At 40.7% G+C, this 26,626-nt stretch overlaps 1 long non-coding RNA gene across 3 annotated transcripts in view; it reads left to right on the top strand.

Moving 5' to 3' along the window:
- The window catches only part of LOC138741875 (uncharacterized), a 61,544-nt gene that overhangs the window by 12,085 nt on the left and 22,833 nt on the right, over positions 1-26,626 (top strand). Inside the window, exons 4-5 of one of the 3 annotated variants that reach the window (XR_011343835.1) lie at positions 16,487-16,696; positions 25,323-25,819. The exons of 1 other annotated variant lie outside the window; for it this stretch is intronic. This is a non-coding gene — a long non-coding RNA (uncharacterized lncRNA). Of the gene's footprint in view, positions 1-494; positions 862-16,486; positions 16,697-25,322; positions 25,820-26,626 lie in introns of those variants that run through there. One more of the 3 variants, XR_011343837.1, reaches the window with a different exon arrangement.

The raw sequence follows: 26,626 nt of genomic DNA, 5'->3' as shown, positions 1-26,626 counted from the left end.
GGCCCTGGGCCCTTTGTCAGGTATAGGGAAAAACAGGCAGGTGCCTGAAGAAAAAAGATGGGGGAAGGGGGGAGGAGGAGAGGAAGGAAGAAGGAGCATTTTTTTGTGGAACATTTTTTGTTCCTTGTAGGAACTTTCACATACAACTGGCTAACACATTTTATACACGAAAATTGCTATAAAATGTCAAAACTGAATTCCTGAAGAGTTCTATATAAATGCAAATCTTTATCTAACTTTTCAAAATATTAATTCTTTTAACCCTTCAAAAAGCCTCCAATAATTTGCAGTTGATTTAATACAAACCTTCAATGCTATTGGTTTCAAAGTATCTTGCCGCAAGTGTGGAAGTCCCTTTGCACCTTGTGTCAAAACAATGCTATTATATTAATTATGGAAGTAAGATCATGAACTAATAGTACTAAAATGGCAATCAGCATTTCTTGGTTAAAGAAGTGGTTAATACAATTGCTGTTTTCTGGTTCTGCCTCCAGCACAAGGGATATTGCAGATACAGCTCAAAGTGCAAGAACAGAAACTGTGTCTTATGTCTACTGGAACCAAATTTATCTCTGGAAAATAGAAATATGAAGTATTACAGGGGGTCAAATTTTATCAAAAGACTGAATTTGAAAGAGTACTGCTGGGAATAAACATTAGCTGGAAATAATTTCCATCCTGAATGGAAGTTGTAGGTAAACTGAATGCCTTGTAAATTCTAATTTGATAGAAAATATGTGGTGTCAGTTGAAAGAAAGCGGGATGGAATATTAGACTTTTCATCCAGACCCATCCAGGAAGAGAAGTAACGTTACACATAGCAGCCAATACAGTGCAGAAAATGACAATAATGGGAGACCTGTCAGTAAAAACTATTGGAATAAATTCTTCCCTTAAAAACATTGTAAAAGACCTCATATTTTCTCGGTATAAACTCTCATAGAATCTTCAATTGTGAATCAACAGATTGCAGCCTTCACAAAAATTCATGATCCACACCCCTATTGTCAAAGCTGGGGTTTGATCTCCATTCATTTGCTGACTCTGCCAAGGTTTGATCACTGCTTCAGAACTTCTGTGCCTCAAAGAGTTTGACAGAACTCAGCAAATGATGTATTACACAGGCAACACTTGTACGACAATTATTGAAAAGCAGCTTGGGAAACTATTGTGATAACTGGTTGTTGGCAATGACTCTGAGGAAGCTGCCATTTTGATTGAGGAGGCTTTGTGCCTTGCTGCCGATTCCATAATCTGATTTTCAGCTTATCATCCTCCAGCACTTAGTTCACAATTTACAACTTGTGTACAAATGGAATACCAAGGATGTTTTTTTGTTATAAATGTAAGTGAAACTAGAAATAGTCACATTTACTCAAGTCATTATTGGAAAGGGTGTTAGTATAGTGGTTAATGCAATGATGTTACAGCACCAGAGCTCAGTACCAGGGTTCGAATCTGGTGTTGCCTGTAAGGAGTTTGTATGTTCTCTTTGTGACTCCGTGGGTTTCCTTCGGATGCTCCAGTGTTCTCCCACCATTCAAGATGTACCGAGGGTTGTAGGTCATTTGGGTGTAATTGGGAAGCATGGGTTTGTGAGCCGAAAAGACCTGTTTCTGTGCTGTATGTCTAAACTTAAATTAAAATGAAATTAAAAAAAAAACAAGAGATGTTTAATAGACTCTTGGAAGAGAGCAGAGTTCACCCCCCACTCCACACCAATAGTGATGAAGTGGACAGCTTTATGTCATCTGTGTCCTTTAACAACTTCTACTGATATACAATTAAAAGTACCAAGTTGGGTTTCATTACTGTGTGGTACAGGAACTGCTCTATCCAAGACTGGAGCAGAAGGTTGGGAACATGACTGAGGCCATCACATTAACTCCATTGACTCCATCTAAACCTCCCTTCATCCTTTGGAAAGCAGCCAACAAATTAAAAGGCTCATCCCATCCCATCCCATCCCATCCACACACATAGAACACTACAGCACAGTATAGGCCCTTTGGCCCTCAATGTTCTTCCGACCTACATATTCCTTCCAAAAAAAAACTAAATCCTTCCTACATCATAACCCTTTATTTTCCTTTCATCCACGTGCCCGTCAAAGAGTCTCTACATGCCCCGAATATTTCAGCCTCTACCACCATCCCTGACAAGGCATTCCAGGCACCCACAAATCTCTGTGTAAAAAACTTACCTCTGATCTCGCCCCTAAACTTCCCTCCCTTCACTTTGTACACTCACTTCAACTCTCCTCTGTTGGGAAGAGGATGAACAAATATGAGATCATACAGCACAGTTGCAAGGACCGTTTCCTTCCTGCTTCCAGAGTAATCTTCACACTAGCAGAATTATATTTCTTTTGCTCTGAACCACATGATTTCTCTCTGTACCTCTGCTCTGCTACCATTTTTGAGATACCCAACTGGACTGCTTGCAAAACAAACCCTATCACTGCATCTCAGTATGAATGACAATAAATACGAAAGTGAACAAATTCTATGACACCACAATTTGACTAGAAAATCAGGTGCATATCATTTAACTTGTTCTCCAGGTGTGAAACCTGAAATTGAAGTACAGGATCTTGTGGTAGGTAGGGATCTTTAACTTCCACAATAAATACAACGGAAAATGATTGCAATTGACCATTGCAAAGTAAGAGAATAAAACTTCATATTGAAATTAATTTGCATAGCACTTTAAACAGCATAAAATATGTTGTTGAAAAAAATATAGGTTTTTGTCAATGGATGTCAGCTAGATTAAAAAAAAGGCTGATTTAACTATTTTATATACTCCTATCAACCGATTGGCATCCACTTAGAACAGAGATACAGAGGAATTTCTTTAGCTGAGGGTGGTGAATCTGTGGAATTTGTTGCCACAAGTGGCTGTGGAGATCAGGCCATTGAGTGTATTTAAGGCAGAGATTGACAGGTTCTTGATTAGCTAGGACATTGAAGGTTATGGGGAGAAGGCCGGGCAGTGGGGCTGAGTCAAAAATGGATTCTTCTTTTTTTTTCTTTCTTTGGCTTGGCTTCGTGGACGAAGATTTATGGAGGGGGTAAAAAGTCCACGTCAGCTGCAGGCTCGTTTGTGGCTGACAAGTCCGATGCGGGACAGGCAGACACGATTGCAGCGGTTGCAGGGGAAAATTGGTTGGTTGGGGTTGGGTGTTGGGTTTTTCCTCCTTTGCCTTTTGTCAGTGAGGTGGGCTCTGCGGTCTTCTTCAAAGGAGGTTGCTGCCCGCCAAACTGTGAGGCGCCAAGATGCACGGTTTGAGGCGTTATCAGCCCACTGGCGGTGGTCAATGTGGCAGGCACCAAGAGATTTCTTTAGGCAGTCCTTGTACCTTTTCTTTGGTGCACCTCTGTCACGGTGGCCAGTGGAGAGCTCGCCATATAACACGATCTTGGGAAGGCGATGGTCCTCCATTCTGGAGACGTGACCCATCCAGCGCAGCTGAATCTTCAGCAGCGTGGACTCGATGCTGTCGACCTCTGCCATCTCGAGTACTTCGACGTTAGGGATGTAAGCGCTCCAATGGATGTTGAGGATGGAGCGGAGACAACGCTGGTGGAAGCGTTCTAGGAGCCGTAGGTGGTGCCGGTAGAGGAGCCATGATTCGGAGCCGAACAGGAGTGTGGGTATGACAACGGCTCTGTATACGCTTATCTTTGTGAGGTTTTTCAGTTGGTTGTTTTTCCAGACTCTTTTGTGTAGTCTTCCAAAGGCGCTATTTGCCTTGGCGAGTCTGTTGTCTATCTCATTGTCGATCCTTGCATCTGATGAAATGGTGCAGCCGAGATAGGTAAACTGGTTGACCGTTTTGAGTTTTGTGTGCCCGATGGAGATGTGGGGGGGCTGGTAGTCATGGTGGGGAGCTGGCTGATGGAGGACCTCAGTTTTCTTCAGGCTGACTTCCAGGCCAAACATTTTGGCAGTTTCCGCAGAGAATGGATTAATTCATGATTGAATGGTGGGCTGAAAGGTCTATTTCTGCTCCTACAATATGTCTTGTGGCCTGATGGTCTAGTTGGGAAAGTTAATAACTATTTTGATGTGGAAGTCATCTAGCTATAAATTAAAGTTTTTTTGTTGCTTCTTGTGATATCAGATCCTTTTATTTATCGTTGGTTTCTGATCTTGGCCGGTTTTGAAAATAGAATCAACAAAAGAGCTTGATTCGACCTCGAAAATAATGTCTGCAGCCAAGAAGGTCAATGCAATAAAAAATAACAATAAAACAAAAGACCTTTGAGGTGACAATATCAATTCAGGTTGAGGTGCTATCTTAAAAATATATTTACAAGTATTCCATCGCTCAGTTTAAAAGAACAATTTTCATCGATATTTGTCCCTCGATCTATGTTACGAAAACATATGTGGGAAAAACTCAATAACTAGAATTACTAGAATCAGGACATGCAGAATCACATGATCGAGTGTTTAGCTAGAAACTTGTGTGTGAACCATAGAACACTACAGCACAGAAAACAACCCATTTGACCTTCTAGTCTGTGCCAAAATATCATTCTGCTAGTCCCACTGACCTGCACCCAGTCCCTAACCCTCCAGAACTCTCCATCCATGTATCTATCCAATCAATACTTAAATGTTAAGAGCGAGCCACATTTACCACATCAGATGGCAGCTCGTTCCACACTCCCACCACTCTTTTTTTTTTTTTTTGTTTTTTTTTAATTTTTTTTTTCACACCATAAATCACATTAGCCATGATATACACTATTTCTTTTTCACACATATACAGTGACTTTTTCTCCCCCCCACTTTCCTCCCAAACCACCCCCCCACCCCCCCCTCTCATCCATTTTAGGTATACAATCTAGGTTGCATTAAGCCAGTCAGACAATGTTGTCATTCAACAAAATTACACCAGAAATTCTACTGAGTCCATTCTTTTCTTTCCTTCTCCTTCCATCAACTTAGGTAATGTTTGTCCCCAGTAGGTTTTCGCTATTGTATTTAATGTAAGGCTCCTATACTTGTTCGAATATTTCAATATTATTTCTTAACCAATATGTTATTTTTTCTAATGGAATACATTTATTCATTTAAATTTGGTAGTTTCTTCCTTTTAATTTGGTTATGTATTTCATTAATATTTAAAGACATATAGTTCAGCGTAGCCCTTTTATATTTTGTTTATCTTCTCTTTCCGTTTTTCCATCATTACCTTTCCTCCTTTTCCATTTCTGTTTTCTTATTTTCAACTCTTTATAAGACAACATTCCTACAACATCTAACATTTTCCTTATTCTCCTATTTCTATCTTATTTATCCCCAATCTCCCCTTCACCTCCTGAGTTGTCCTTTATCCCTTGTCGGACAACCACATCTCCCCTCTCCATTTGGATTTGCGAATCCACTCGCAAGCGTCAACTGATTTTGCAGTGACCGCTATTTCCCCCCACCCCGCCTCCCCCAGAAAAGATTTCACTTTTCATATGTCACAAAGGTCCCTCTTTTAATTCCCTCCTTATTCTCTCTATTCCATTACCTTCCCTCATTAATTCTTGTCTATACTATCTATATTTTCCTCTAAGTACAGATACATTCATGTATGCTCATTGTCTCTATTCACTCTTATACCTCTTTACCTGCATACATATCAATCGTGATCATTTTTACTCTCATTACCCGTCTTCATCCCTCAGTCTATTTTTGTCTTTACCCACATACATATCAGTCGTGATCATTTTAACTCTCATTACCCGTCTTCCTCCCTCAGTCTATTTTTGTAATTGTTCTGCAAATTTTCGTGCTTCTTCTGGATCCGAGAATAGTCTGTTTTGTTGTCCTGGAATAAATATTTTCAATACCGCTGGATGCTTTAGTATAAATTTATACCCTTTCTTCCATAAAATCGCCTTTGCTGTATTGAACTCTTTTCTCTTCTTTAGGAGTTCAAAACTTATATCTGGATAAATGAAGATTTTTTGCCCTTTATACTCCAGTGGTTTGTTGCCCTCTCTTACTTTTTCCATTGTCTTCTCCAGTACCTTTTCTCTTGTAGTATATCTTAGGAATTTTACTACAATAGATCTTGGTTTTTGTTGTGGTTGTGGTTTAGAGGCCAATACTCTATGTGCCCTTTCTATTTCCATTTCATGCTGTAGTTCTGGACATCCTAGGGTCTTAGGGATCCACTCTTTTATAAACTCCCTCATATTCTTGCCTTCTTCATCTTCCTTAAGGCCCACTATCTTTATGTTATTTCTTCTGTTATGGTTTTCCATTGTATCTATTTTTTGAGCTAGTAGCTCTTGTGTCTCTTTAGTTTTTTTATTAGATTTCTCCAATTTCTTTTTTAAGTCTTCTACCTCCATTTCTGCTGCTACTGCCCGCTCTTCCATCTTGTCCATTTTTTTTCCCATTTCTGTTAAGGTCATCTCCATTTTAATTATTTTCTCTTCTGTGTTGTTTATTCTTTTTCTTAAATCCTTAAATTCCTGTGTTTGCCATTCTTTAAATGACTCCATGTATCCTTTAATAAGAGCAAGTATATCCTTTACCTTGCCTATCTTTTCTTCTTCTATTTCACCATACTCTTCCTCTTCTTCTTCCTCTGGGTTGGCCATCTGTTGTTTCTTTGGTGCCCTTTCCTCCTCTTCTTTCTTGTTTCTATTGTCTTCTGTGGTCTCTTCTTGCTGCAGGTGTTCTGCAGCTGTCGTTGCCGGCTGTGGAGATCGACTCCCCAGCTGGTACTCCCACCACTCTTTGAGTGAAGAAGTTCCCCCTAATAATCCCCCTAAACCTTTCCCTTTTCACCCTAAAGCCATCTCCTCTCATATTTATCTCTCCCAATCTAAGTGGAAAGAGCCTACTCTCTATACCGTTCATAATTTTGTATGCTTCTATCAAATCTCCCTTCACTCTTCCATGCTCCAAGGAATAAAATAGTAACCTGTTTAATCTTTCCCTGTAACTCAACTCCTGAAGACCCAGCAACATCCTAGTAAATCTTCTCTGCACTTTTTTAACCTTACTGATATCCTTTCTGTAGTTAGGTGACCAGAGCTGCACACAATACATGTAGTGCTATCAATTAGATCCGACAGACCAGAAGTCAAGATTAATGGGCTTCAATTGCTATTAACTTACAGGCATATCTTATATGCTGTTGGCCCGATTCCAAGGCAGTACTGAGGAAGTAGATTGGGTGGTACCACCTTTATTAGGAATCCTGGAGGGGGAGGATTTACAGTATCAGGTGTGGGCCAGCCAGTACAGTGCCACCACAATACTTCGTTTGGCCTCACCAATGTCTTGTACAACCTTACCATAACATCCCTAGTCCTATACTCAATACTTTGATTTATGAAGGCCAAGATGCCAAAAGTTTTCTTTATGACTTTGTCTATCTGTGACACCACTTTCAGGGAATTATGTATCTATATTCCAAGATCCCTTTGTTCCTTGTCACTCTTGGTGTCCTACCATTTACTGTGAATGTCCTACCTTAGTATGTCCTTCCAAAATTCATCACTTCACACTTGTCTGCATTAAATTCCATCTGCCATTTTCTTGCCAATTTTCCAAGTTGGTCCAGATCCCTCTGCAAGCCTTGAAAGCCTTCCACAACGCCTCCAAACTTAATGTCATCAGCAAACCTGCTGATCTAATTTACCACATTATCATCCAGATCATTGATATAGACGAGGAACAATGGTCCCAGCACCAATCCCTGAGGCACACCACTAATGAGAAGCTATCATCCAATACCGCTCTATCTTCTCCCACTCAGCCAATTTCAAATCCAGTTTACAACCTCTCCATGGAACCTACTGAACTACCTCCCATGTGGGACCTTGTAAAAGGCCTTAATAAAGTCCATGTAGACTGCATCCATAGTCTTTCCTTCATTTACTTTCTTGGTAATCTCCTTGAAAAACTCTATAATATGTGCAAGTGAGAAAACATGTGTTCCCACATTACCGTAACAATTATATTTCAAAAGCACTCAATTAGTGTAAAAATGCTTTGGGATGGTCAGAGTAATTGGGAGGTGTGAAAGAAAGGGATGTTTAATCAAAATTAAACTAAGATAATTCCAATTTATGCCAAGTATGCATTATGACTTCAAATTTAATGCTTTTCGTTTTACTTCTCTCTGTTAGCTATGATTTTTCAATCAGTTGAATATTCTCCTAATGATATTAGCTGCAGAGAATGGGCCTAAAGTTATTTATTTTGCCATTACATTCTGTTCAAGAATGGAGTATGATTTTCACAGAACTAGCTGCTTGCTTCAGAAACCAATATCTAATCCTGAATTTCACACTGCAAATAATTTAAAAAAAAAAGGATAATCAGGCCAAGTTTTCCTGTCTGATCCAAACTCATGAATTTCAATTCATCCCAAATTCTGCTGTCCTTATGCACACCTGAGAGTAAAATGCAAAATTATGCAGATGTCATGACTGAAGTAAAAACAGAATGCTAGAGAAACTCAGCAGTTCAAATACAGATACATAACCAACATTTCGAGCTTGAGCCCTTCTTCAAGGTATGAGCAAAATGTAGGCAGGCACCTGGCCTTTTTACATTTTGCTCATACCTGATGAAGGGCTCAAGGCCGAAATGTTAGTTATGCACATTTATCTTTGCTATATAAAGAACACAGTGCCTGATGAGTTTCTCCACCATTGTGTTTTTCCTAACACGCACCATGTCCCTTTGCTCCTCCTCCTTTGTCCTTGCTGATTTACACCATCTCCTGATCATGCAAAGTTTTGATTATAAAATTCTCGTCCTTAGTCTCATTTTCTCCCTGATCATTAAAGTGTCTTTACCCTCTCAAATCCCTGAGTTCTCTGGGCCTTCACCATTGAAGGGGCTACAACTGTCTGGAGCCTAAGACCTGGTTCCTCAAGCAATTGCTCTACTACTCTGCATCTACCTCTCAGCACATATCTGTTTATCAAGCCCAGTCTACCTACCCTATCTCGCCATGCAACATGGTATCAGAAATGGACTACACCACCATTAAGAACCTTGTGATGTTTTATTGAAGTAAAAGCACTATGTAAATGCATTGTTAAAAACAAAGTAATATTCCATCTGTACACTCTCCAACTGGAGGGCATTAACATTGACCTCTCTGGTTTCTGCTCGATCAGTCATCGTTCTCCCTCTCTTCCCCATCCCCCTGTCTTATTTCCTCTAGCCTTCCACCCCCTTTCTTCTCCATTCACAGAGCCATCCCATTGCCCTTGTTTGCTGGCATGCCCTCCCTCTCTCATTCACATATTACCTCCTGCCTGTGGGACTGTGCTCCTCCCTCTACCCTTACTCCCCACCATTTGGTCAGACACCTGCCTACATTTTCCTCACATCTTGATGAAGGGCTCGAACCGAAATCGCTGGTTATGTATCTTTACTTTTGCTATTTGAAATACCCTTTATTAAATAGATGAGTTTCTCCAGCATTGTGTTTACTTCAATCATGGTGTCTGCAGACTTTTGTGTTTTACTCCTCTCAATCGACCTAGAGTCCTGGTTAATGGTTAAATGGTAAAAGACTACAGCATGCTGCTGTGCAAAAAGACAAATTACAAAAAGTTGGGGTACAGGTGCAATAGGTTATTAAGAATGTAAATGGAATGTTGGCCTTCATCGCTAGAGGAATTGAATGAAAGAATAGGGAGGTCATGCTACAACTATACAAGGTACTGGTGAGGCCTCACCTGGAGTACCTTGTGCAGTTCCGGTCTCCATACTTGAGGAAGGATATACTGGCCTTGGAGAAAGTCCAGAGAAGGTTCACCAGGTTGATCCCGGAGATGAGGGGGTTGACCTATGAGGAGAGACTAAAACGCCTGGGTTTATACTCACTCAAATTCAGAAGAATGAGAGGAGATCTTATAGAAACATATACAATTATGAAAGGGATAGATAAGATAGAGGCAGGAAAATTGTTTTCACTGGTAGGTGAGACCAGAACTAGGAGATACAGCCCCAAGATACAGGGGAGTAGATTTAAGACAGAGATGAGGAAAAACCGTTTTTCCCAGAAAGTAGTGAATCCATGGAATTCTCTATCCAGGGAAGTAGTTGAGGCTACTTCATTAAACATATTTAAGATTCAGTTAGATTATGAAAGGAATTCAGGGATATGAGGAAAAGGCAAGTAGGTGGAGTTGAGGCAATGATTAGATCAGCCATAGTCTTATTGAGAGGCGGAGCAGGCTCGACAGGCCGGATGGACTGCGCCTGCTCCTATTTCTTATGTTCTTATGTTCAATCAAGAACAGTAAGGATCGCTAATGTTTGTCAAAGCTTGCAAAGCCAATTTACCTGCTGCATTTCCCACATCTCAAAAGTGCGGTGTTGACTGTAAAGTGCTTATCCCGATAAGGATATGGAGAGAGCTGTATAAATATAACCTTTTAATCTTTCACTGCTTCGCAGTTTATTCAAAGGTAATTTTATTTCACGTTTTAGATCTCATTTCTTTGAAGGGCTTCAGGAAACTGATGGCTATCACAATAAGAGTGTTACCTATTTTAGCCACAAGCCGGTTTACTCTAGTGGAACAACAAAGTATTAAAGATTAGCTGAATACATTGAAACTATATGTTTGTACCATTAATTCCAACCACTTGATGTCAGGCTGTTGATACCTGACTAGTCTTTTAATTATATACTTAAGTATGTCGCATACAAGCAGTTACTCATCCACCATCACAACATGGAATCTTGCATCAGAAGTAGCATTTAAAACAAAACCCCCTGTGTCAAATAGGCTTTCAAATGGTTGGACCACTGTGATTGAGTGGAATTGTTAATTATACCAGACAATATGCACAGAATCACGGAAAGGTCACACCAAGGAAGGAGGCCATTTGGTTTGCTGGATCTGTGCCAACTCTACACAAGAGCAATTCAGCGAGTCCTACAAATACATCTCTGCCCTCCCATGGCCCTGCTTTTTCTTTCAACTACACCCTTTTCAATGACATGATTTAATCCACCTCAGCTACTGCATTGCATTCCAGATCCCAATCACTCACAGTTTAAGAAAGATTTTCCTTCCATTGTGAAAGTCAGCCCACACTGTAACAACAGAATGAACAGCTGAACCACGGAGTATACAACCAACATTATTATATTACACTGGCAGGTGTAACAGATACAAAGAAGAGTAGACAGTGACACTTATTCCCTGCACTGAGCCTTTCTCAAAGTATACAACATTATATGGTTCCTTTTGGCGGTGGATTTTTCACACGTTTCTTACACAGGTTTGTTTTGAGGTGGATTGTTCCTGTTGCTCATTAGCACCTGTCTTTGTGTTATTTTCTTTGGAATGTAAATTAATTACATCAAACATAATTATGTTTTGGACCCCCCCCCCACCTCACTAACAAAAGGCAAAGGAGGAAAAACCCAACACCCAACCCCAACCAAGCAATTTTCCCCTGCAACCGCTGCAACCGTGTCTGCCTGTCCCGCATCGGACTTGTCAGCCACAAACGAGCCTGCAGCTGACGTGGACATTTACCCCCTCCATAAATCTTCGTCCGCGAAGCCAAGCCAAGAAGATTTAAGATGATGTTTTGAGGTGGCACCTTGGTGTTTATGCAGCCTTGGTTTCGGTCTTGATCTGCAGGGTTAGTCAAATACACAAAGCAGAAGCTTCTCTTAGTGTTTGACATTCCTATGTGATATATCTGGATCCCTTATTAATGGTAATTGTCTACCTATGAGGCTAACAAATGTTTATCAGTCAACACAAGGCAGTGGCTCCTTTCTATAATGTTTGTCATTCCTGTGTGATTTTTTTTCTACAATCTTTACAACATTGCCCTTGTTTCTTTGCTTAATTATTTTCATTCTGTGTTCTCTAGTTCTTGTTTGCTCTACTAAAGTTCAAGTTCAAGTTCAAGTTTATTATCATCTGATTGCACAAATACACGGTGCATGGTAGCACCAGCAATTATGTTTGGGGTTTGAAGTCCGTGCTGTCTGTAAGGAATTTCTATGTTCTTTCCGTGTCTGCATGGATTTTCCCCGGGAGCTCCAGTTTTCTCCCACCATTCAAAGCATGCCAGGGGTGTAGATTAATTGGGTGTAAATTGGGTGGCAAGGACTCGTGGCCCGAAATGGCCTGTTACCATGCTGTAGGCCTGTAATGGTATGGATTGTGTTTGCTAATTGACTCGGACTGGCCCACCCCCTGTTAACTCTCTCACCTGGACTCCCCCCATGGGGCCCAGGCCATAAAGGTCGGGCCACCTCTTCCTTCCCTGCACTTCCCTAGTTTGGATCCGGACCAGCTCAAGTCTTCTGTACAATAAAGCCTATCGTTCCCCTCAGTCTTTGTCCTTGTGGTTATTGGGGAAACTGGTCATGCCCTAAAATTTAAATTTATAACCCAACGAAAGAGTGTTTCTAGTCTGCTTAATTCTTCATGATTTTAACTTGCTTCATGTATTTTTCTGTTGTTGATCTCTGCGAATCAATGAAGCCATGCATTTTTAATTGAAAGGTGGCATAACACACAACTTTGTACAACACACAACCTTAGCAACCTATGTTTGATCCTACTTTCTCATACACCATGTAGACTGTCCGTGGAATAACCCTGGGCATTCCTAATGCTTCCTTGTGCTAGTGTGAATTTTCACTGGGTGTTTCTATGTCCATAAGACCATAAGTTATAAGAGCAGAAGTGGGTCATTCAGCCCATCGTCTGCTCCACAATTGCATCATGAGCTGATCCATTCTCCCTCTCAGCCCCATTCCTCCGTCTTCTCTCCATAACGTTTCTTACACAAACTATTCAGAGAGCTATCAATTTCTGCCTTAAATACACCCAACAACCTAACTTCCACATGATAGAAAATCCCAGAGGTTAACCACTCTCAGACTAAATAAATTCTCTGCCTCTCTGTTTTAAATGGACACCCTTCAATCCTGAAGTTGTGTCTTCTTATCTTAGACTCGCCTTCCATGGGAAACAACTCTGCCACATCTACTCTATCCAGGCCTTTCTACATTTGAAATGCTCTTGTAACAATATTAATATTTGGGCAGAATTTATAAGATTTAGAGTAGGTCACATACATTCACACATTTTAAAACAGATCTTATTTGAAGACTTCTGGAGTAGGTGTTAATTGAACTAACATCATAAAATGAATGACCATTGTTTGGATCTGGAGACACTGATGGCTGGTGGAAGTTCTTTTCAAGGGTTTTTCCAGGGTGCGCAGAAAGGTCAATCTTGGGTTGTTTACCTAAGGTAACAACTTGAGCAGAAGGAAGAACTCCTGTTGTTTGCTGGAGAAGGTGGGGGTTTTGCAAGTCACATGAGTCACGTGATTTTCACTGGAGTGACAGTTGGAAAAGAGAGAGAGTTGAGTTAAAAGCTCAGTCAGTCAGTCAGTGTGTGGGATGCTGACAAGTAACTGAAAAGTGCAATCCAGGAAAAACTGTATGGAACGATGAAAGCAAGTTCCAGAACGACGAAAGCAAGTTCCAGAGCAGTAGATGGCTGGAAGTGCTATCTGTCTGATGTTTCTCTTGAAATAGAGGAAAGAATGGAACTTTGTGGTAGCTTGAAGAAAGAGGTTACCATCTGGAATACCCTGATGAGGCAAGTTTCATTAGCGAGACCCTGAGGTGACTAGTGGTGTACCTCAGTTGTGGAAATCCTGGAGCAACAAATATCTCTCTCTGCAAACCCTACAAGAACCTTCCTGAGTGATAAACATTTACCTTTCAAGCACCAAGCCTGGTGAACTTTATCCATGTTAAATTTTGTGCACAGTATGGAGATTGCCTGCAACCAGAGAACTTGGAAGAAGGAGAAGTGAGATTGAACTGTGAACCAAAGAACTTTTCTTAAATCCATACACATACATTACATACACATGCGCTTAGAATTAGAAAGGTTAGTATAGAGTATAGTATACGAATAGAGTTAAGTTAAAGTTTGATTCTATTTTCATGTTTGAAGTTGATTAAAAATAACTTCTGTTTTGAAAGCCACTTGTTTTGGTGAATGTCTATTGCTGCTGGATTTTGGGGTCCTTTGGGCTCGTAACACTCCTATGAGGTCCCCCTCATTTTCCTGAAGTCCAAGGAGTAGGTACAAGAGCTGTCAAACATCCTCATGTACTAATCCCTTCATTCCAGGAATCATTCTCATAAATCTTTTTGAACCCTCTTCAATGCCAACACATCCTTTCTTTCTTTTTCAATATTTTTATCAACATTGAAATTTCACATCCAAAAATACAGAGTACATAAGGATATATGTTAAACGATAAGAAATACATTACATTTAAATCATATCATTTGATCCAAGGTATCCCACATTTTAATCAAATGGTTTATATTTGTATTGATATTTTATTATATAAAAAGAAAAATCCATATCCACTACCAAGAAAGAAGCTGTTTGGCCAAAAAAAAGACAGAATTCTTATCAGAGTGAAAATTACCTCATTAATCAACAGTTCTACCTTCATAACAAATCAAAGATTATATAAGTAATTCAAAAAGGATCCCCACAGTGTTTGAAAATTTGAATTCAAATCGGAAATTGAGCATCTAATCTTCTCTAAATTTAAACATAACATGACGTCATGCAGCCATTGAGCATGATGAGGCGGGGTAACGTCCCTCCATCTGAGCAACACCACCCACCTAGCAAAAGAGAAATAAAAGCTAATACATGCAACTCAGACAGTCAAAATTATGATATTTTCTCCAACAATACCAAATAAAGCAGTTAAAGGGATTAGGTTTAAAATTAACTTTAAAAAGTGTATAGAAAGTTTGAAATATTTTGTTCCCATGTTTCACAAGACTCTGAAATGTCCAGAACATATGAATTAATGAAGCATCTCCATTATTGCATTCATCACAACAAGGAGATCCATCCACATTAAAAAACAAGATAGTTTGAGTTTGGACATGTGAGCCCTATGGACTAGAAATTGTAGGAGAGAGTGGTGGGCACATAAAAAAAAAAGGTATTAATCAATTTGAAAATTACATTCCAAGTTTCTTCAGAAATTAAAAGCTGTAGGTCCTGCTCCCAGGTATTTTTTAAAAATGTTATCTGAGGGAGCCTCTCTTATTCCAAACAACATAACATAAATGTTAGCTATTGAACCATTATAGAAAGATTGTTAATTAAAAATTAAATCAATTAAATTATCAGTCCTCTTAGGAAATCCATGTAATTTGGATCGTAAAAAATCTCTAATCTGTAGATAACAAAAAAAAGAGTATTTGGTAATCTGTATTTAACTGAAAGATTTTTAAAGTAAACAAGGCTCCCCTCGACAAATAAATTTTTAAAACATTTAATGCCCAATCTATACCATCCTTTCTTAAATTAGGAACACAAATCTGTACCCCATACTCCAAGTGAGGACTCACCTGTGCCTTATAAATCCTCAACATCACATCCCTCCTCTTATATTCTATTCCTCTAGATATAAATTCCAACATTGCTTCAGGCATTTTCACCATCGACTCAACCTGGAAGTTAACCTTTAGTGTGCCCTCCCTTGCCCAAAGACAATTTTCTTGGATAAATAGACACTGTAAATTAGCAAGTGTAGACACATGAAGGATGAATTAGAGTACATGAGAGAGTCTAGGTTCCAACATGAGTGCGGGATAAATAGGGGAATGAGAGAGGTGGGCTTTTACAGAGATCTGGCATGGACTCAATGGGCTAAATAATCTTCAACGTCATTGGAAATTATGAAACTGTAGTGGTTGTTCACGGCAGCACTACTGAAATGAAGCATGTCCACACAACACGAAGGTGAACCAGCAACTGAATTTTATATGAATCTCTTGTGCTGCTTTAAGGGGATGACCCACTTCCTGTCTGGGGCGCACTGGTCTAAAGGAGAGACATCAGTGCGTTGCAAAATCACTGCCTGCCCCACGATGCACAACCAGGAAGTGGTGACATCTCCTGGGCAACATGTGTCGCCAAACATGGGCTTCTCCTGACAAGGGAAGGGGGGCCTGCACCATCTTGTCTCAACCGACTGGGGAGGTGATTTGTCCCATCTAACCGCACAGTTGCTCGGGCCACTACAAAACTACGAAATAAGCTTGTTCTTAGCTCACACTGTCATCGTCATTACCTGTGCACAAGATCACTCTCTCTGTCCCTCTTTTGGAATCGCCTGTACTTCTTTGGGACTTCGTTACTATTTAGGAGTGTGAATACTATTAGTGAGAGTAATATTGAGACTACCTTTACATCTTATCATTGGTAAAGATGAAAGAAATGCCATCCTGATATCAGGCAGTGGCAGTGAGACAGGCAGACAAAGTGGAGCACTGTTGAATCTCTTTGAAAGCATTTGGTCTTAAAAACACATTTGAAGTGACACTGGTTAAGTTAAACCCAGGTTTGATTTTCTCACCTTTGTGTATAAATTCTACTTCTCCTTATATTGCTAATCTCCTCCAGGCATCAAAACCTCAAAATTCTTTGAAAGAACATTCTGAAGACTATACAGGGATTGAACATGGCAGGGCAGGAATCATCAATCTTTCCAGGTTGAATCGGAATTGGTCAGTAAAGAATAAACTACTCAACTGGCCTGGAGTCCGTATGTAGACCAGAGCGGATGACACTGACTGAACCCACACATCCATGAGCCCATTACCACAGCACCAGGTGGGGCAAGAGTGGTGGAGAATACAGTCTAAAATGTTTGCTATGCATACCTAAAGAACACTTCAGGTCCAGCATGCCTCTCTGGAAAAGCACAGGCACACGGACTGATTAGCATGTCTGACTTTTGTCAGGAGTGAGCATATTCTATCTCCAAGTTACTTCAGCCTGGCCACGAGGAGAATCCCATTTAATCAGTTCCCCGGCTATGCATTAGGAAATGTATATAGTACTGACTTTGCCTGACTGCTTGGTATCTCTGCTCATTACTGATTACATGGCTGAGAGCAGAGGAGCACCTCCTGTACATGCATCATAGTTCAGCAGGAACTGCAGTAGGTTTAGGCAAATAGACTTAAGAGCCCACATCATTATAGATTCAGTGCAATTCATTCTCTGGGGATTAAGGCTCAGCTAACAGGTGGGAGGATGTGTTCTGATGGCTATTGCTACAGAAGATAAGCTGCTTTTTGATGGGTTCCTATCCATCTTTAATTACCAGAGCTCTGGTTTCCTGCAGGGTGTTCTCACAGTCATTCGAAAGTGGGAGAGCTGACAATAGCAATGTACTAAGCTGAGAGTTTGCTCTTGCTGTTCAGGATGTAGAGAGCTTTTGGGGAAACAACTGCCACATTGCTCCGATGAGTGCACTTTTTTGGGTCAAGAACACAAGGGGAATCCCCTATTCAGAAGTGCCATTGATGATACACATCCAACATAGTTAAAGCCTGGGCCAGTTCACTGGGAATTCTGGGAGTTGGAGTTTTCTCCATTTGCCCTTTGATAGGCAGCAATGAATGGAACATGAAAGTCTGCAGGCATTGTGACTGTAGTCAAAACACAGAAATACTGGAAGAACTCAGCAGATCTGGCAACGTTCAGAGGAAGTAAAGAACTGACATTTTGGGCCTGAGCCCTTCCTGATGCCTGAGTAAAAATATACAGGCATCTGTATTAAAGGATGGAGAAAGAAAGTGGGAAGAATGGGAGGAGGAGGAATGCAGATTAACAGACAAAAGAGGTTAAATGGATTATGATAAGAGGAAAGGTGACAACTGGTTTTGGTTTTGTGAAAGGAGACAGAAGGGAAAGGGAAGTGAATGAGAGGGACAGAGTTGGAGGAAAGGAGAGGGGGGGAAGAAAGAAACAGGCAGCAGCAGGTCCATGATGGATCCCATCTCACTGGCTCTACACAAAGCCCTGGAACACCTGGACATCAAGCATGCATACATCAGATGCTCTTTATCAACTACAGTTCGGCATTTAACACTAACATCTCCTTAGAAATGATCAGCAGACTCCAAGACCTGGGACTCAACACCCCACTGTATAATTAGATACTGGATTTCATCACCTCCAGACCACAATCAGTGAGGATTGGTAGGAATATCTCCACAAACTCCATCAGCACCAGAGCATGACAGGGTTGCATTCCTTTTTGATTTTTTTCCTCTCTCTGTATTGCTCAGTCAGTTTGTTTACATTTCTTTATTTGTTTACATGTGCACGTTGTGTACAGTTCCTTTTTGCACAACCAATAAGTGGTCATTCTGCCTCAGGGTTGTATATCATGTATGTACTCTGACAATAAATCTGAAATCTGAAAATCAGGGTCGGGGGGATGTGGTGGGTTTCAACGGAAACTCAAGAAGTTGATGTTAATGCCATCTGGTTGGACTGTGCCCAGATGGAAGATGAGATGTTGTTCCTCCATTTTGCGAGGTTCTCAGTCAGGCAGTCAGGACCTTGACTCACATATTAGGTGAGATTGAAGGGAGATGTCAGAACTCATTTCCTAAAGGCCATTAGTAACAAAATGGAATTTTCCCAACAACCCAATTTTTTTAAAAAGTCGTACAGCGCGGTAACAGCCTGTGCTGCATAATTACACCCAATTGACCTACAACGCCTGGCATGTTTTGGAACAGTGGAAGGAAAAATGAATGCCCGGAGGAAATCCATACAGAAACAGTGAGAACGTAGAAGCTCCTTAAAGACAGTGAGGGATTTGAATCCCAGACCTGATCACTGGTGTTGTAACAGCATTGCACAACCCACTTCGCTGACCATGCCACCCAATTTCCTGTAAGAATTATGTTTATGATGAACATAAAAGATATTAGATGTTTTATTTTAGATTCTTTTGATCATTTGCTTTGGGAAACTTAAACCTATTGCTCTGGGTCAAGGGTCAGGGACTGTCAGCTTGTTTAATAACTTATTTGTAAAACTTATTCCTTGAAGAAGGGCGCAGGCCCAAAATGTCAGTAATATATCTTTGTATCCTCTATGGACACTGAAAAACGAGCAGAGTTCCTCCAACATTTTGGAGTGTTTTTACTAATAATTTTATTGGTCTGTGACTATGACATTCATAACATGTTACAGTCCCACAGGCCCTGATGTTTATTGACACCAAACAGGACTGCAAGGATCACACAGGCAACCCCATCCTGTGGCATTTGGGGACCAACTTTGAGCACATCCATGTCAGCCATGGTCTGCCCATGCTGGGGTCCAGGGCCCAGGTGTGATCAATCACCATATCCTCAGGGATAGTTTTTCTAGTTCATTCATGGTGGCTGCCATAATTCAGACACTGGCAGGGCAATTTTAAACTAAAGGCCCTGGTGATGTGCTCATGAAGTGATCGAGAACTTCAATCGCAGCTACCATTCATTGCAAGCAGGAAGCCTTGCTCATGTATAGAATGTATTCCTGACCAAGTGAGGGTAGCATGAACTAGTGGGTGTGCAATGTGTTCAATGTTCATGCTGACCTCAAACTGACAACTGGTCTGGTCTTGTCAGACTTGGTTGGATAGATGTCTCACAAGGAGGATATGCACTTTAGAAATATATGTTTGTAATTGATGCAAATGGAAAAATAAAATTTTCCAAAATAACCATAAAAACAAAAAATAAAAAAATGGAGCATATGCACTTTGTGGACTCGGACACACCCATTGTGATTCTGAGGGTCCCAGATTTAGACACTGACACACAATTGCTATTCACCTTTAATTTTCTATCTCTGGCTTGCCCCTGTATGTCTGGTTTGTCTCCAGCTGAGTGGCATGCAGCTTTTGAGAGCAGTCCGGTTGGCATAGTGGTTAGCCAATGCACTTAGATTTACAGCGCTAATGATCAGGATTTGGGTTCGAATCCCGCGCTGTCTTTAAGGAGTTTGTACGTTCTCCACATGTCTGCGTAGGTTTTCCCTGGATGCTCCGGTTTCCTCCCACCATTTGAATTGTACTGGGGGTGTAGGTTAATTGGGTGGCAAGGGCTTGTGGGTAGAAAGGGCCTGTTACTGTGCTGTTTGTCTACATTTAAATTTAGCTCACTGTTACCTCTGGGGCAGTGGCCTTGCTGCTCCTAGCAGAAAGCTTGGTTAGATGGTTTACAGGTCACCAAAGCACCGGGCAATCACTGCCCATACACACAGGAGCCAGTGATAGCAGAAGGCTACAGAACCCTCGGATAATGACCCGGGCAATACACAAAAGCGCTGGGGAAACTCAGCAGATCATGCAATAGCCATAATCAGTTAAAGGTAACCAATGTTTCAGGCCTGAGTCCTTCATCAGGAACAAAACAAAATAGTTAGATGTCCGAATTACACCAGGACTAGGCCATTGAGTCCTTCAAAACCGACTTCATTTTAATGAAATTAAAGTACAGATGCTCCTTAAGTTACAAAGGGGGTTACATTCCAGCAACCCCTCATAAGTCTAAAAAGAATACCATTTTTTATAATTACATTTTAAATACCTTTATTACACACTGAAAAAAAAACCATTAACATACACAGCTAGGCATGAAGAAAATTGGAAGCATTAAACTAAAATTAATTGCATCACGAGAGAGTAGGATACCACTTATCACAAGCGGGGGAACAGATCGGAATTCGAATTTGAAAGTACGGATTTGAAAAATCACAAGTCCAACCATCCTGAAATAGAACTCCCTGTCTCGCTATTGGAACTCCCTATTCTGAGACAATTCTCCACCCTTTCTCACCACACTCAGTATTTACTGTTCGCAGCTCTGAGAAGAAATCTGAGCCTTCTGACTGCAAGCAGCAAAGATGACGAATGCCATTCAATCCCTCAAGGTTCTTTTAAACATTACTTTCACAAGATCAGAGTTCTAAAGGCTAGAGCTGCATTTTTTGTGCCTCCCTAATTGTTCCTAAACTCTAGGCCACTTCAGTTAAAAAAAATAAAGGGGTAGGGGGAGGCCCATTGTTGACCCTAGTTCTTGATGCATATTGTTTACTTACGTCTAATTTCCCCAGCTATCATGGTGGGATTCAAACATCTTTCTCCAGCTCAATTGTCCAACCCTTGACATGTTAGCCCTATAATTTATCCATGTTGCCTCTACAACTCTTATAATGAATGGTGACAAGGTCTTTAATAGAATGTACCATTCATCTTTTTTTTATTATTGAAACACGCTTCTGTCAGGATAACCAAAGATCTTGTGACAGACCTTTTTAGTTTTTTTTGCAATCCTGAATGATGATTGATTTTGGAGTTTCCAAGTCCCTAGGCTGAGGATTGTTTACTTTTGTTTATGCCTCTTCTACAGATCATCGCAGAAGCAACCAGAGACAAATATGGTGTAAAAACACAGAAATGCAGGAGGAATTCAGTAGGCCTCATAGCATCCATAGGTGGTAAAGATATATAACCGACGTTTCAAGCCTGAGTCCTTCTTGAAGAATATACCAGTTACATATCTTTACCTCCTATGGATGCTACGAGACCAGATGAGTTCCTCCAGCATTTCTGTGTTTTTACTGCAATCTCAGCGTCTGCAAACTTTCATGTTTCCCAAAATATGATGTGTGTGGTTAACGACCCTGATACAGATGCCCAGATCTTCATATTCTTTTAGATACCCACAATGAACAAACAGCAAAGTGCCTGGTATTCAACACCTATGGCGATTAGTAAATGCCAGATAAACAAGTTTTCTGGTTGCTTGAGGCATATTATTACAATGCCTAACCAATACACCTGAATTAAGAATATTAAAAGACAAAAAAAACTACACTGAACAAACTTCACTTGCAAAGTATTTTATTTTATTTTCAGTCCCATTCTTTGAAAACATTTAACCATCACTGCTTCTGCAGGTTCCTCCCCCTCTAGAGCTGCCTGAAAGATGAATAATAACATGATAATGAACTCCCCCCTCCCTCAAGTTTACAGATAAAGCCTCACTAATATACTTAATGGCAAACTAATAAAGATAAAGATTGTTACTAAGTAGGGATTGGGAGACCACTTCAAGAGCGTCACCCCAATGGTGAGCAGAATCAATAGGTATTTGCCATTGCTGTTTCACACAACTTTATTGAAACAGCTGCTATGATCAAAGCATGACCAGGGCCCTCCACTGGCTGAATATTTGCTCCCATCTTCACCAAAGTTTTGTGTGCGACTTCAAAGAACATTTACAATTTTAACAATTTTTTTTTGTAATTTTTATTTATTCTATTTACTTTCCTTGATTTTTTTTTTGCCGGTTGCTTGAGTTTGCCATTTGTTAAATTGCAGATAACAGAGGTTTTATTGTATTATTAATGACCAATCCACTCTAAAACTGAAAATTCCCCCAAAACTTTTGGCTTTTTTGGGGTATTTTTAATCCAACTATATGTAGAGCTCGTCAAAAGAACCAAAGACTTGTTGATCCAAACCAAGGCTTTTATTAGCAAAAGACAGGAGCTCTTCACAGGTGGCCGACCAGTCCGGAATGATCCGACCTGGCTAGGGACACAACTCTTTAAGGCCCAGACAGAAGGCGTGGCTAAGTTCTCAGCCAATCGCTGTAAGCACAGTCATTACACTCTAGATACTGTAACTATATACATTGGTGATAGGTCTGTACTATCACACTATATAACAAAGATAAGTCAACCAAGGATTGGGAAGTTAGAATTTAGACACTCCTGTGTGGTGAAAAGTTCCAAGTTGATTTATTTCAGGAGTTTTACAAAGCGGAAGAGGATGGAGAGATGTGCTGATAGTGTGAAGGACAAATGCAGGCGGGCTGAATGCCAGTTTATGTCTCATTTGCAAATTTGGATCAACCACAACGGCTTTGAACAGCCATCCATTCTTCCACCTCAAGACTGGGTAGGGAGATTGGTTGCTTGCAGTAGAGCACTCCTGCCAGGAAAAAAAAAATGCTGTTTATAAAGATTGGTGATATTTTTCATTGAATTCCCGATAATTTTGACAGCTCTATTAATTCATCCTGAGGTATCATGCAAGTCTGTAGAATCCTGGCAACTCTCCAAATAATGAGACCATTGGCATCTTTCCTTATTATTTTTTGCAAGCAGGCCCAACAGAGATGGGACCAACACTACAAATCTACTCACTCCATGGGTTTTGTGTGATCATTTGCTTCTATCGCTGATAAGAAAGCTGCCACCTTGCACACTGTTCACCAGTGGTGTTTCTGAACATGTAATCCGGAAGCTTTGGGGCCAGGGTGGGCCCTGACCATTAACCCTGCTTTCTACAATGTCACATAGGAAGCACAAAACACTCCTATCCTATATGTTACCCTGTACCTCTTCCCCAATCAATTCTAAGCTTTTCTCTCCTATCCTATCTACCTGTGGCTGTTGGCCTGGACTTCTCCCTCTGGCCTTTCTTTTCTCCCCCACCTTTTTCATTCAGGTGCCTGTGTACTTTTTGCTCGTACCTTAACGAAGGGCTCAGGCCTGAAATGGTGATTACATAATAATTGCCTCTAATGGGCCTTCGAGGACCTGCTGAGTTTCTCCTGTTACGCACCAGACAGCATTATATTTAAAATAATATTTTTAATTATCAGTAAACAACGATATAACACTTTACATAACTTATCTAACTTATCTAAACTCATCTCAACTTATCCCTCAACCGTGCTTGAATATACTGGGGTGTATGGAACACTCCAGGTCACCACAACGCAAGGCACAATTTGAAAGGTAGTTCAAAGTTCAGTTTCAGAAATTCAGTGTCGACACGCAGGCTTTAGATGGATGAGAAGTAGTTCATGAAGTGGGTGAACGAGACCGAGGATGACAGAATGTTTATTAACTCATGAAACCTTTATCGAGGTGTTTCCAGCAAAATGTCCTTTTTAGATGAGGGTCAACCAAAACTTCCCTCTTCTTAGACATAGGGCACCCGAAATGACCCTCACAAAGCTTCCAAAACCCTTTCTATGGATCGGCCAAATTCCAGTAACCCTTACAATAGTTACAATCCAAACAGAATATTTCTTCTGCTTCCAGAGCCCTTTCTGTGGGTCAGCCAATCAAAGTAACCTTCACTTTTTGGTTACAGAAATTCTCATTCCCCTATAACCTGGAAAAATCAGACGCTGTCTATCACCACATGAGGCCACAGTCAGCACAGTATCCCATTCAAAGGATGCTTCACCAAGAACTGACTCCTCAAAATGGCCACACTCATTCCCCTATTACATGGAGAACATCAGACAGATTGTCTATAATCACACACGAGGCCATATTCAGTACTGTATTACTTCCAAAAGGTCTGCTTCACAGCACTACATCTTTAAAATGGCCCCAGAGTAAAAGTGTGCACTCAGTTTTGAATCTGTTGGTCATATGGTCTCTGCACCTTCCTCTCCCTTCAGATGTATCCACTTTAGGAACATGTTGTCTTTAGCCTGTTGTCAGTTCACAGTCATTTTCCAAAGCCTGTAGGGCTTTGTTAAATTTGTTCTCTTAAAGTGGCAGTCCCACCCTGTGGTGATATGATTGTATGCATTGGTTGGCCCACCCTCTGGGTGACTCCCTGCTTTAGCTCCTCCCTTAGTCCTGCCCATGTGACCCCAGGCCATAAAGGTCGAGACACTCTCCTTCTCGCTCATTTTCCTAGCCTGGACCCGGGCCAGTAGTCTCTAGCTCAATAAAGCCTATCGTTCCCCTCAGTCTTCTGTCTGCGTCATTATTGGGGCTAATGATAGCGCCCAACACACCCAAATGAAAATGAACTGAAAAATGAGAGTACTTAATACTCCAGCACTTTTGTGTATAAAATATTTACTTATCTATTTGCTCAAATTTATATTTTTACCAGCTCCATCTATAACTCTGCTGCCCTGGGAAAAAAGAGGAAACATATTAAAAAACTTGTTCCACCCAGGCCACACTCCTTTCACCTCCCACCACCCCCCCCCCCCCCCCCCCCCACAATGAGGAACAAGATTCACGGGTTTGAGATCACGGGATTCAAGGACAGTTTCCTTCCCATTGTAACCAGACTCCTGAATGAGCAGTAAAACTATGCTGCCTTTGCTCCTTACCAACTGATTTCTCTGTGTAACTCTGCACTTCTGTGTTGATTCATGCTTGCAGTACAATGTATGTGCTGTGTATGAGATGGACTACTCCTAAAACAAGTTACTACTGCATCTCAGTACATGTGACAATAAATCTGAATGATTTGCATTGACATGTGTGCTATTCACTGGATCAAAAAGGAATGATGCAGAGGTGTGATCAGACCCACTCCCCAACCGAGTACTGCATAAGGATGTACTGCATAAGCGGGGCATTGTAATCCTTTCCTCTTCTTTTGAGCTTATAGGTTTACCTGGTCTCCTGCCTAATTGCTGGAATTGGTACTGAACCTACACCACAGCCTGGTATGGGGGCACCAATGCTTCTGAGCAGAAAGCCCTGCAAAAAGTAGTGGACACAGCCCAGGATATCACAAGAAAAACCTTCCCTACCATCGAGAACATCTACAGGGAATGGTGCTGTCAGAGAGCAGCAGTGATCATCAAGGATCCAAACCACTCACCGCATGCTCTGTTCTCGCTGCTGCCATCAGGAAAGAGGTGCAACCAAGTTCAGGAACAGCAGCTCCCCCTCCACCATCTGACTCCTCAATGACAAATTCAGTCAGGGATTCGTTAAAGGACTCTTTCTTGTGCACTTTTTTCTTCTGAATTGCACAGTTTGTTTACCTTTCTTTATTTGTTTACAGGTATACATATCTTCCTGAGTATAGTTCTTTGCACTACCAATAATTCTGCCTCAGGGTTGTATGTGATGTGATGTATATACACTCACGGTTGTATGTGATGTTATGTATGTACACTGGCAATAAATCTGAACTTTGAATTTTGAATGGCAGTCATTGTTGTGATGTATGCATGGAGCATCTAAATTGCATAGAGCAAGCTCCCACAACATCCGCCGCCTTAATGAACAGACAATCTAAATGAGCAATAACAAACAGTGCTCTTGCTCTTCTTTGAAACAGTAGTCATGCGATATTTTTCCCATGAGCGAGCAGAAAGAAATTTCTGTTTAACGTGTCCTGTTACTTTTCAACCACAGGTAGGCATGAACCCAGGATGCTCTGCCTCATAGGAAAGCAAGTGAGTACTTCACGCTAACAAAGAGGGGCAGCACTTTAAATCTTTCCTCAGTTTTTATCTTCATATCATTCTGAAATACACCTGGCATTTATATTTCATGGTTCTAACATCAATGTAGGAGCTCTGAAAATAATACCTTTTTCCCATTAATGTGTTCCCTCTTTTCAATAAAGACATACTTATGCCAGTAGTTGAACCAAGTGTTGAACTCATGTAATACTCTATTAATTTTGTTTAATGACAGATTTTAGCATTGAAGATGACTCATGGCCACTGAAGATGAAGAAAAGTTTGTCTTGTGGGCATGTGAGTCATGCCACATGATTTACAGTGGATGTGATACAAAACTTTACTGCGCTGTAAAGTGTTCATTCACACCAGGGAGAAATAAAGATAATGGAGATCTGTTAATTATCACTAAATATTTGGGAAAGATAAGGAGAATATTACTGTATTAGTATCATTCAGTGATGTAAAATTTCATACACACATCTACTCTTTCACT

Source organism: Narcine bancroftii, chromosome 8, assembly GCF_036971445.1.
Source record: "Narcine bancroftii isolate sNarBan1 chromosome 8, sNarBan1.hap1, whole genome shotgun sequence".
Lineage (NCBI taxonomy): Eukaryota > Metazoa > Chordata > Chondrichthyes > Torpediniformes > Narcinidae > Narcine > Narcine bancroftii.
The sequence above is the reverse complement of the archived record's forward strand: the minus strand, read 5'-3'. Positions and strand labels throughout refer to the sequence as shown.